This window comes from Lynx rufus, unplaced genomic scaffold (genome assembly GCF_022079265.1).
Source record: "Lynx rufus isolate CCGP_SWC_20201006 ecotype Redwood Valley unplaced genomic scaffold, mLynRuf1.p SCAF_16, whole genome shotgun sequence".
In the NCBI taxonomy this organism is placed as follows: domain Eukaryota; kingdom Metazoa; phylum Chordata; class Mammalia; order Carnivora; family Felidae; genus Lynx; species Lynx rufus.
The window spans coordinates 8,112,091-8,124,123 of NW_025814830.1; positions in this window are offsets into that span (position 1 = coordinate 8,112,091).

Below are 12,033 nucleotides of genomic sequence, written 5' to 3' on the forward strand. Positions count from 1 at the left end.
CAATCTATAATGATAGGAAAGAATTATACATATTGTGTCGGTGAAAATGTGGATTGTACCTTCAAAATATCCAGTTAATTTAAGTCTGCATACATATATGTTCAAATACGTGTTTCATAGATAATGTGTGAAAGATTACTCACCATCATATATACAACAGTTTTCTCTGACCAGCAAAATTTTGGCGTAGTCTTTTTTTTTTTTTTTTTGGTACTTCATTAAAAATTTTTTTTCAATTAACATTTACCAATTTTACCAAAGTAATAAACTACTGAGTTATCATCCTTTATATTTAAGAATCCACAATGTGATTGCTTTATTTCACTAGATGGCATTATGGCCAAAACTAAAGAATAAAATCTGTGAGGTTAATTTTCAAAATTCTCTAGGTTTCTAAGGATACAGATAAATTAGGTGTCAGCAACTTTTTCTTACTGTGAAATTTCTTTAGGTCTCAAAGGCCATGCAGCCTAGAATGCTCTAGTACAATTCATTAGTATTATAAACTGGTGCATCATAATTTTTCTCAGATTTCTCCCGTTGGATGAATGGGGCGACCAGAGCACTCCCTTACCCTGGCTTTCAAGGTGCTAAGTCAAGTTGCACAGTGTCAGACATTGGGGCTTCTAATGCATTTCTTTACTGTCATCACTTCCAAGGGAAAATCATGAAAGCTCATGGTGGTTTTATCATTTAGGAAGCTTTTAGCTGTAAGTAACAAGAAATGTAACTTAGAGTTGCTTAGACCAAAAATATTTCTCAGCTCATAAAAATGAAAAGATGCAGGCAGGGTAAGATGTGGGTCTGGGCTTTGTATTGCTTTTGTTTAACTCTCTCACCTCTGTCCTTTTATGTGAACTCTTGTCTTTAGATTGCTCACAAGATGGCAGTATCACCTGCTTTTTTTTTTTTTTTTTTCTCACAGGTGAGGGAAGAGAGCTTCTGTCTCATTTGTAGTGTTATGTAGTCCTAGTTCCCCCAAATACATAAGATCTCTGTCCTCTCCAACCCCCACTCAAGACTGAGGCTAAACCAAGACAATAAAGAATATCCTTGTTTCCCATAAATAGGCTAGCTTGTTCCTAGAGGCAAGCAGTAGCAGGCTACATTGGAAAAACAGCAAAAATATGGACCGAGAATGCTGTGGCACAGGTATACAGAGATGGCCAAAAGCTGAGGGTGAAGAAGGAACATTGAGAAAAACCCTCCAACACTCCAGCCCCTACCCGAAGCGCCAGTAATATTAGAAAAATTTGAAGTGGTATACTAAAGATAACTATTTCAACAACAGAATCTAATTCCACCTTAACTCCTGGCCAAATTGGTTCACCCTAACACTTTAGCAGAATAGCTGTGCCCAGTTCCAGACAAAAATAACATTTACTTCAGTTTCTACCACTCAACACACGTTATTTGGCATTCAGTCAAAAAATTACATGATTACAAGAACAAACAACCCTCTCTGCCAAGTAGCAGCAGACCAATTAATAAAACCACACAGTGAGATGCCCATATTTTGGAATATCAGAAAGTTTTACATAACTGATCGATGTTTTGAGTGCTTTTGTGAAAAGGGCAGACAATATACACGAACAGATGGGGGAAATTGAGTGGAAATTAATAAAGAGTGAAATAGGAAGTGCTAGACAAGAAAAATTTTATCATAAAGGATGCTTTTGAAGGACTCATGAGTAGGCTCAACAAAACTGAGGAAAGTGTCAGAGAACTTGAATATAGGTCAATTGAAATCATTCAAACTAAAACAGAGTAAAGGACACAGAGCATCAAAGAACTGCGGGGAAACTTCTTATGGTCTAATATATGTATAATTGGAAATCTAGGAAGAGAAGAAAGCAAGAATGAGAAGAGAAATATTTGCAGAGATAATGGCTGAGAATTTTCCATAAATAGTAGAAGACCAATTCTAGATCCAAGAACCTCAGAGTGCTCAAGCAGGATTTAAAAACAAACAGGGGCGCCTGGGTGGTGCAGTCGGTTGAGCGTCCGACTTCAGCCAGGTCACGATCTCGCAGTCCGTGAGTTCGAGCCCCGCATCGGGCTCTGGGCTGATGGCTCAGAGCCTGGAGCCTGTTTCCGACTCTGTGTCTCCCTCTCTCTCTGCCCCTCCCCCGTTCATGCTCTGTCTCTCTCTGTCCCAAAAATAAATAAACGTTGAAAAAATAAATAAATAAATAAATAAATAAATAAATAAATAAATAAATAAAATAAAAACAAACAAACAAAAAAATGAGACCTATTCTTGCCAAACAGCTGAAAATGAACAAGGCAGAGGAAATATTGATGGTGGACAGAGAAAAAGGACACATTACATACAAGGAACAGAGATGAGAAAAAGCAGACTTCTCATCATTCAAGTCAGAAGTCAGTGGAGTGATATCTTTAAAATCCTGAAACAAAATGCTGTTAATCAAAAATTCCAAGCCCAATGAAAAAAAGTCTTTTTAAAAAGTATGCAAAATGAAGATTTTTCAGATGAATAAAAGCTAACAATTCACCACCAGTAGATCTGCACTACAAGAAATATTAAAGGAATTTCTACAGGCAGAGAGAATATTATACCAGAGATAAATTTGGATTGAAAGAGAGAATGAGAAAGAAAGAGAAAGAAAGACATATAATTTTTCTTATTTTTAATAACTCAAAAATATTCACCAAAGCAAAAAAGTGAGCAAGGTTTTGTGAGTTTATAGCACATGTAAAAAGTAAAATATAACAATACCTTAAAACAGGGCAAAAAGAAATTGGAGGTATGCTGTTCTACACTACATGGATTGGCATAAAAATATTATAGGCTGTGAAAAATTATAGGTGCATATTATAAGCCCCAAAAACAACCATTTAAAAAAAATTTAGGGGTGCCTGGGTGGCTCAGTCATTGGGTATCTGACTTCAACTCAGGTCATGATCTCATGGTTCATGAGTTCAAGGCCCACGTCAGGCTCTGTGCTGACAGCTCAGAGCCTGGAGCCTGCTTCAGATTCTGTGTCCCCTTCTCTCTCTGCTCCACCCCTGCTTGTGCTCTGTTTCTCTCTGTCTTTCAAAAATGAATAAACATAAAAAAAATTTTTTTTAATTGAAGTGATATATAACTAATAAGCCAGTAGTAGAGACAAAATGGAATTATAAAAAATAATCCAAAAGCAGACAGGAAAAGTGAACAAATAGCACATGGTGGAAATAGTAAATATTAGCATGATAATAGCTTCAAATCCAGTGATATCTATAATTACATTAAATGTTCTAAACACACCACTTAAAGATTGTCAGATTGGATAAAAAAAGCAAAACCCAACTATATACTATATGTCTTCTAAACAAACCCTTTTTAAGTATAAAGAGATAAGTAGGCTAAAAGACTAAGGAAAAAAAAACTAATCAAAAGAAAGTTGGACTACCTATATTCATATTAAAAAATTCATACAAGCAGTATTACCAAAGGAACATCAGGTGACATACAATTCTACATGTGTATGCACCTAACAACAGAGCTTCAAAATTCATGAAGCAAAAACTGATAGGATACCATAAGTATCTTTGGAGAACTCAGTATATTTCTCTTAGTAATTGACAAAGCAAGATGACAGAAAATCAGTAAGGATATAGACGACTTGAACAACACTACCACCCAACTTGGTTTATTTGCCACTTAGAGAACATCTCAGTGGTTGAATAAACATTACTTTTGAGTGCGTTTAGAATATTCACCAAGACAAATCATATTCTGGGCCATAAAGCAAACCATACCAAATTTAAAAGAAGTAAAATCATGCAAAATATGTTCTCTAATCCAAATGGAATTAAATTGTATCAAGCAAGTGATACCTGTTATGAACCACAAGGAGCAGCAGTTCCAGATTGTCAACCCACTGCATGGCTTGCAAATGTTGAGGTCCCTGTAAATATTGGGAACAACTTCATGAGAACATTACAAACACCTTTATGTCTATACAACTGACAATTTTAACAAAGTGTACAAATTCCTTGACACAAATTACCAAAGCATACAAGAATTGACAGCCTGGAGAGTCATATCTCCTAAACAAGGTAAATTTATAGAAAAAACCTTCTAGCAAAGTAAACCTAGGTGCAAATGGCTTTACTGGCAAATTCTAGCTAAATATCTCAGGAAAAAGTGATTCTAATTCTAACCAAAATCTTTAAAAAAAAAAAAATAGACATGGAACCTTTCTAAGTCATTTTATGAAGTCACTATTCCTGATAACAAATTCCTGATAACAAAATCCAATAGTGACATTTTAAGAACAGAAAACTGATTAATATCCTTCATGAACATACACTTGAAAATCCCCAACAAATGCAAATTGGTGCAGCCGCTCTGGAAAGCAGTGTGGAGGTTCCTCAGAAAATTAAAAATAGACCTACCCTATGACCCAGCAATAGCACTGCTAGGAATTTATCCAAGGGATACAGGAGTACTGATGCATAGGGGCACTTGTACCCCAATGTTCATAGCAGCACTGTCAACAATAGCCAAATTATGGAAAGAGCCTAAATGTCCATCAACGGATGAATGGATAAAGAAATTGTGGTTTATATACACAATGGAATACTACGTGGCAATGAGAAAAAATGAAATATGGCCTTTTGTAGCAACGTGGATGGAACTGGAGAGTGTGATGCTAAGTGAAATAAGCCATACAGAGAAAGACAGATACCATATGGTTTCACTCTTATGTGGATCCTGAGAAACTCAACAGGAACCCATGGGGGAGGGGAAGGAAAAAAAAAAAAGAGGTTAGAGTGGGAGAGAGCCAAAGCATAAGAGACTGTTAAAAACTGAGAACAGGGGCGCCTGGGTGGCGCAGTTGGTTAAGCGTCCGACTTCAGCCAGGTCACGATCTCGAGGTCCCTGAGTTCGAGCCCCGCGTCGGGCTCTGGGCTGATGGCTCGGAGCCTGGAGCCTGTTTCCGATTCTGTGTCTCCCTCTCTCTCTGCCCCTCCCCCGTTCATGCTCTGTCTCTCTCTGTCCCAAAAATAAATAAAAAAACATTAAAAAAATTAAAAAAAAAAAACTGAGAACAAACTGAGGGTTGATGGGGGGTGGGAGGGAGGGGAGGGTGGGTGATGGGTATTGAGGAGGGCACCTTTTGGGATGAGCACTGGGTGTTGTATGGAAACCAATTTGTCAATAAATTTCATATATATATATAAAAAAAGAAAATCCCCAACAAAATACCATATTCAGCAATTTCTAAAAAGGATAGTAAATCATAAAGTGGTATAGACTTAAAATGTAGATTTTTTAAAAATAAATTTAGCGTTTATTTATTTTTGAGAGACAGAGCATGAGCGGGAGAGGGGTAGATAGAGAAGAAGACACAGACTCTGAAGCAGAATACAGGCTCTGAGTTGTCAGCATAGAGCCTGACATGGGGCTCAAACCCACAAACCGTGAGATCATTACCTGGGCTGAAGTCAGATGCTTAACCGGCTGAGTCACCCCGGCGTCCCTGAAAATGTAGATTGTTTCAATATACAAAAGTCAAGCTGTCTAATTCAGTTAAATGCAGAAGAACTTTATAAAATTGAACATCAATTCATGACTTAAAAAAAAATACCCCAAATCTAGGAATTAAAGGGAAACTACCTCAAGCTGATATAAGACATAGGCAAAAATATTGATAACGTCTTTTTAGTGGTGACAGATTGAATTCTCTTTTAAAGTTGTATTTTAATTCCAGTTAAGACAAAAAATAAATAAGATACAAACTGTTAGAAGGGTCGGGGCAGGGAAAAAGATTGGATGCTTTCACCTAAAAGTTTGGGAACAAGGCAAGGACTTCTACTCTCCCCGCCCCGTGTCAACATTATATGGGAGGTAAGTAGCCAGTGCACCAAGGTGAGAAAAAAAAAAAAAAAAGACAGGAAAGGAATAAATAAAACTCTAATTGCAGAAGACAAGATTATGCAGAAAATTTCAAGGAATCAACAAAAGAGCAAGTACAACTAATGAATATAGCAAAGCCACAGGATACAAGACTATACCAAAAAAATCACTATACAGTAAAACCTTTGGGAGCCCAATCCATTCTGGAAGCATGCTTGTAATCCAAAGTGCGTGCATATCAAAGCAAATTTCCCCATAAGAAATAATGGAAACTCAGATGATTTGTTCCACAACCCAAAAATATTCATATAAAAATGATTACAATACTGTAATATAATACAAAATAATAAAGAAAATACAAAATATAAAGAAAAATAAATTAGCCTACACTTACCTTTGAAAACCTTCGTGGCTATTGTGAGGGAGACAAGAGAGAGGAGGGTTATTGTGTAGGGCAACTTTCACTATCACTAATGGAATCACTGCTATCTATTGGGTCAATGGAATCTTCTTCTGCATGGGGGCCATTGTATATGCTCACACAGATGCTGACTACTGTACAGTATTAATAAACTCTTGTCATATACTGTATTTAATGTAACTGGCAAGAAGGCAGCAGAGGAAAGGGTCTATATCTGCAGGCAGCCTGACCTAGAATGAAGCAAAGCATTCCTAAGCTTACCCTTGTATGGAAAAGCCAAGGACTGTCCATAGGTGCTTTGAAGTGACAAAAAGTACACTAGTGCCAGTTGTGGGCACCTTCCAACATTCTGAGAAATCACTGATTTCTGCCAAATACTACAGCCTGAGACCGAGCATGGGAGATGATCACCCACAATCCTACAGCAGGAGAGAGAGATGATCATGTGACAACAGGCATCACATACAACTCGTAAGACATCACTTGTTTATCAAGTTAAAATTTATTAGAAATGTTTGCTCGTCTTGTGGAAAACTTGCAGAACAATTTACTCACAGTCCAAAATTTTACTATACTTGTTCCAAACTATCGGAAATTGAAATTAAGAAAGAAAAAAGCAGTACAATTTACAATAGCACCAAGTATATAATGTACGGTAACAGGGAGAGACTGGGGGCATGAGTGTGTGTGATCTGTATGCTGCATATTACAAAATACTGATGAAAGATTTAAAAGACCACTCAAACAAATAGATACGACCTACTCATGGAATTGTTAAGCCATTTGTCCTAAATTGATCTATAATGCGACACAGTTTCACTCAATATCCCAGAAGTTTTTGCAGAAATTGACCAGCTATTTTTAAAATCTGCAAGAAGTAAATAAGAATGGCCTAAAAACTAAAAAAATAAAACGATATTGGAAGACTCACACTATCTGATCTCAAGACTTACTATAAAGTTACTATAATCAATACAACGTGGTATTGGTGAAGGAATAGACACATAAAACAGTAAAACATAATAGAATCCAGAAATAGATCCACATATATGTGTTCAATCGATTTTTGGCAAAGATGTGAAAGCAATTCAATGGGAGAAATCATTTTTCAACAAAGTATGCAGGAATAATTAAGCATCCATGTTCAAAAGAATTAATCTTAACCTATACATCACACGATATCAAATATTAACTCAAAATGAGTCCTAGGCCTACATGTAAATCCTAAACAATAAAAGACCTAGAAGAAAATGTGGGACAGTTTTCTTTATCACTTTAAGTTAGGCAAGGAGTTATTAATATGATCCATATAAGAAATTTGGTAAGCTGCACTTGATCAAAATTTAAAACCTCTGCTTTTCAAAAGACATTGTTATGAAAATACAGAATCTACACACTGGGAAAATTATTTTCAAAACATGTTAACATGGACTTGTATTCAGGGGCACCTGCGTGGCTCAGTCAGTTAAGCGTCCAACTCTTGATTTCAGCTCAGGTCATGATCTCGTGGTTTGTGAGTTCAAGTCCTATGTCAGGCTTTGTGCTGACAGTGCAGAGCCTGTTTGGGATTCTGTCTCCCTCTCTGTCTGCCACTCTCCTGCTTGCTCGCTCCCTCTCTCTCTCTCTCTCTCTTTAAATTAAAAAAAGCTTTAAAAAAGGACTTGTATTCAGAATATATAAAGAACACTCAAAACTCAATACTAGGAAAACAAACAACTCATTAACAAAAATACTCAAAAGTTTTGAACAGGCACTTCACCAAATAATATGTATGGATTTCAAATAAACACATGATCAACATCATTAGCCATTAGGGAAATTCCATAAGTTAAATTCCACAATGAGGGCCATGTGGGTGGCTCCATTGGTGGAGCATATGACTCTTGATCTCAGGCTTGTGAGTTTAAACCCCATGTTGGGCATGGAAACTACTTTTTAAAAAACCACACAATGAGATAGAACTACACACCTATTAGAATGACCCAAATGAGAAAACGGGACAATATCAAGTGCAGAAAAGGATACAGAGCAAGGATACATCTCTCAGACATTGCTGTAGCCACTTTGAAATATGGAGGGCAGTTTCTTATGGAGAACATACACATTGCATACAATATAGCAATCCCATGAAAACATGTTCAAGCAAATATGCAAAAGTTTATAGCAACATTATTATAACTGCAAAAGCTCAAAACAACCCATATATTCTTTAACTGAAGAGTGGAAAAGCAAACTGTCATATCCACACAATGCAATGCTACTTGGCAATTAAACAGAGTATTGATAGAACAACACGAGTGAATCTCAAATGCATTATGTTAAGGGAAAGAAGCCAGACTCAAGAGATTGAATACTGTGTGATTCCATTTATACCACATTCTGGAAAAGTCAAAATAGCAGGGACTAGTAACAGATCATTGCTTATCTGGATATAGAGAAAGGGATTATCAAAAGAGTATGAGGGAACTTTTTGGACTGATGGAAGCATTCCATATCTTGATTTTTGTCATGTATATGTTAGTCAAAATTCAGAGAACTGTACACTAACAAGAGTAAACATCATATGTGTCATATGTAAATTACATCTCAATGAATTGCCTTGAAACAAATGCCTGAACATTACAAATAAAAGTGTATAGAAAAACCCAATGTGTAAGTGAAAATATTTGAAAACTCAAACTCACCAATTCACCACTCCAATACCTATTGTGAATACTTTGGTTTACTATGCCTCGTGTTGCAAAGACAAATACCACTGTATAATACTTTTCAAAACTACAATTATATCATGCATACTATCTTCTAACTTTTAAAAAACTTATCAATATGTTAAAGACATTTACCCTATCAACAAATTAATCTACTACATCCTTCTATTGACTACATAGTGTTCTATGCTTATGTATCATTTTTATTTATTTCCTACTGATGAAGTTTTTTCACTCCCAAAAAGTCAATGGAAAATTGAGAACCACAAAATTTATATTCTTTCAATTCTCCTGTTAACTCCTGAGATAACAAAATAATTTCCATCAAACTCACATGAATTGTTCTTACAAAACAGATCTTATTAATGATTCAAAGCACATAAGCAATCACACCCAGATGTAGCTTTCCTTTACGGGGGCCTAAAAACTATCAAAAACACACCTTCCTCACAAGTCCCATTTCTTGCACTGGAATGCATTTTGGATGATCACTAAAAAAGTGTGTCAGTCAGTATTTGTCCAAATCAGGCCCAGATGTAGCATTCCTTTTTTTTTTTTTTTTTAATTTTTTTTCAACGTTTTTTATTTATTTTGGGACAGAGAGAGACAGAGCATGAACGGGGAGGGGCAGAGAGAAAGGGAGACACAGAATCGGAAACAGGCTCCAGGCTCTGAGCCATCAGCCCAGAGCCTGATGCGGGGCTCGAACTCACGGACCGCGAGATCGTGACCTGGCTGAAGTTGGACGCTTAACCGACTGCGCCACCCAGGCGCCCCTAACATTCCTTTTTTGAGAGGCCTGAAATGATGAAACACAGCTTTGTAATTATGCACTAGGTAGTATTTTGGCTTCATAGTAATTGATCAACATCTACAATGTATGTGATCCATGTCAGCTGAGAGGAAGCCGTTTGGTTTGGGAACTTTTAGATTTTATATTTGACTATTCTTTCACGTAAGGATAAAGAGATGGATGGATACTGACTTTATTTCTCCAGCAAACCATATTCCATATATACATAAATTTCAAGTTTACTTGCCACAGACAACTTGGATAGGCCAGGTATACCCAGCTAAAAGCTTACTTTTAAACTAGAATTTCTTGATTTCATCTTCATGCTAGTAAATCCTATTAGCATGTTTACATGGTGGTCTGATTGATGTCAACATTCTTAAGATACGTCCAGGGAGAAGGGGTGAGTTACTGAGACAATATTAATGATTTTCTTTCCATTTTTGTAGAAGAAATTTTTTTAAAGATTCTTGGGTCCAAAGATATTTGTTTTAAATTTGATGTTTCCTGAACACCTTTCTTCTAAAAAGTGCATAAGAGCATCCACATTCTCCACATCCTTATGAACAATGGATATCCATTTGCCACCAAATAAAGGTGATCTGCTTTACCAGCCTGCCCCCAGAAAATTATTCCTTTATGGAACATGATAAAATCATTCAGAAACTTCATAATTTTTCACACAAAATATCTGACATTCAAAAAATTACCATGTTTGCTAGGAATCAGAACCAGATGAATGAAACATAATTTGGGTGATACCAGAGTTATCTGACAGATTTAAAAATAACATTGATTAGGGGCGCCTGGGTGGCTCAGTCGGTTAAGCACCCGACACTTGATTGCAGCTCAGGTCATGATCTCACTTTTAAAAAGTTTAAATAATATTGATTAAAATATTCAGGAAAACAGATGAAAAGATGGAAGGTTTCACCGAGATTTTGGATTCCTATAGAACCACAAAATACAATAACTAAAATGAACAGATGATAACTAGAGTTACTATGATGATCATTTTGTAATATATATAAATATTGAATAATCATGTTGTACACCTGAAACTAATATGTCAATTATATGCATTAAAAAAAAAGTGGGGCGCCTGGGTGGCTCGGTCGGTTGGGCAACCGACTTCGGCTCAGGTCACGATCTCGCGGTTTGTGGGTTTGGGCCCCTGTCGGGCTCTGTGCTGACGGCTGGGAGCCTGGAGCCTGCTTTGGATTCTGTGTCTCCTCTCTCTGCCCCTCCCCACTTGTGCTCTGTCTCTCTCTGTCTATCGAAAATAAATAAATGCAAAAGAAAAAATGTTTTTTCATCATCCAAAGAAACCTGGATTCCATGGATCATCCAAGTTTCCATGTATGTGCGTCAAAGAGCCAGAGACTCTTCCAAAATTATCTGTAAAATTGTTTGAGTATGTGTACTTGGGGAGAAAGAGGGTCTATAACTTTATTCAGCTGCTAAATAGGGATCTCTGATCCCCCCGCCCCCGACACACACACCAAAAAAACTCAAGAATCGCTGAAAGTCCTAGCTTTCTTAGCATGGCCTGTGCCACACTCATGATCTAACCTGTTCCTACCTCTGGACATCTTCCAAAAATAAAAACAAATTTAAAAAACACACGAAAGCTACCTCCTTTTTTGCCTGCCTGTATTACTGGGGATAGGGCAACTGCTGTAAATCAACCTTCATATCTCAGGGGCTTAACACAATAGGGTTTTATTTCTGGCTCATTGTCCAGTGGGAGGACTTGGTTAATGGGCAGCTTCCCTATGATGAGTCAGAGACCCAGGCTCTGTCATCCTTATGGCTCCAGCCTCCTCCGTGCCCTTTTCATTCTGTTGGTAAACAAGGAAAGAGCAAGTAAGGTCAAGCATTAGGGTTTCCCTGGACCAGACTTGCAAATACTGCCCAAGGCTTCCCTTCATATTCCTCTAGCCTAAACCCAGTCACATGGCCACATCTAACTGTAAGGGAACCTGGGAGATGTGGTCTAGTCCCAAAGGAAGAAGTAAGTTTGGGGAGCAGATGGCCAATTTCTGTCACACCTGGCTTTAAAACAATTAAGTAGCTACACATAATAGTACGTAAAGTACAGTTTACACTCTTGTCTCTGAGACTCACATTTCTAGGAAGTTAGTAGCTCAGTAACTCGAGCTTCCCCAAGCTGGACAATCTGACTTAAATGTGTAGTTGTGTTTCCAGAAAAAGTGGGTAAAACAAATATTTTCAGTGGAGA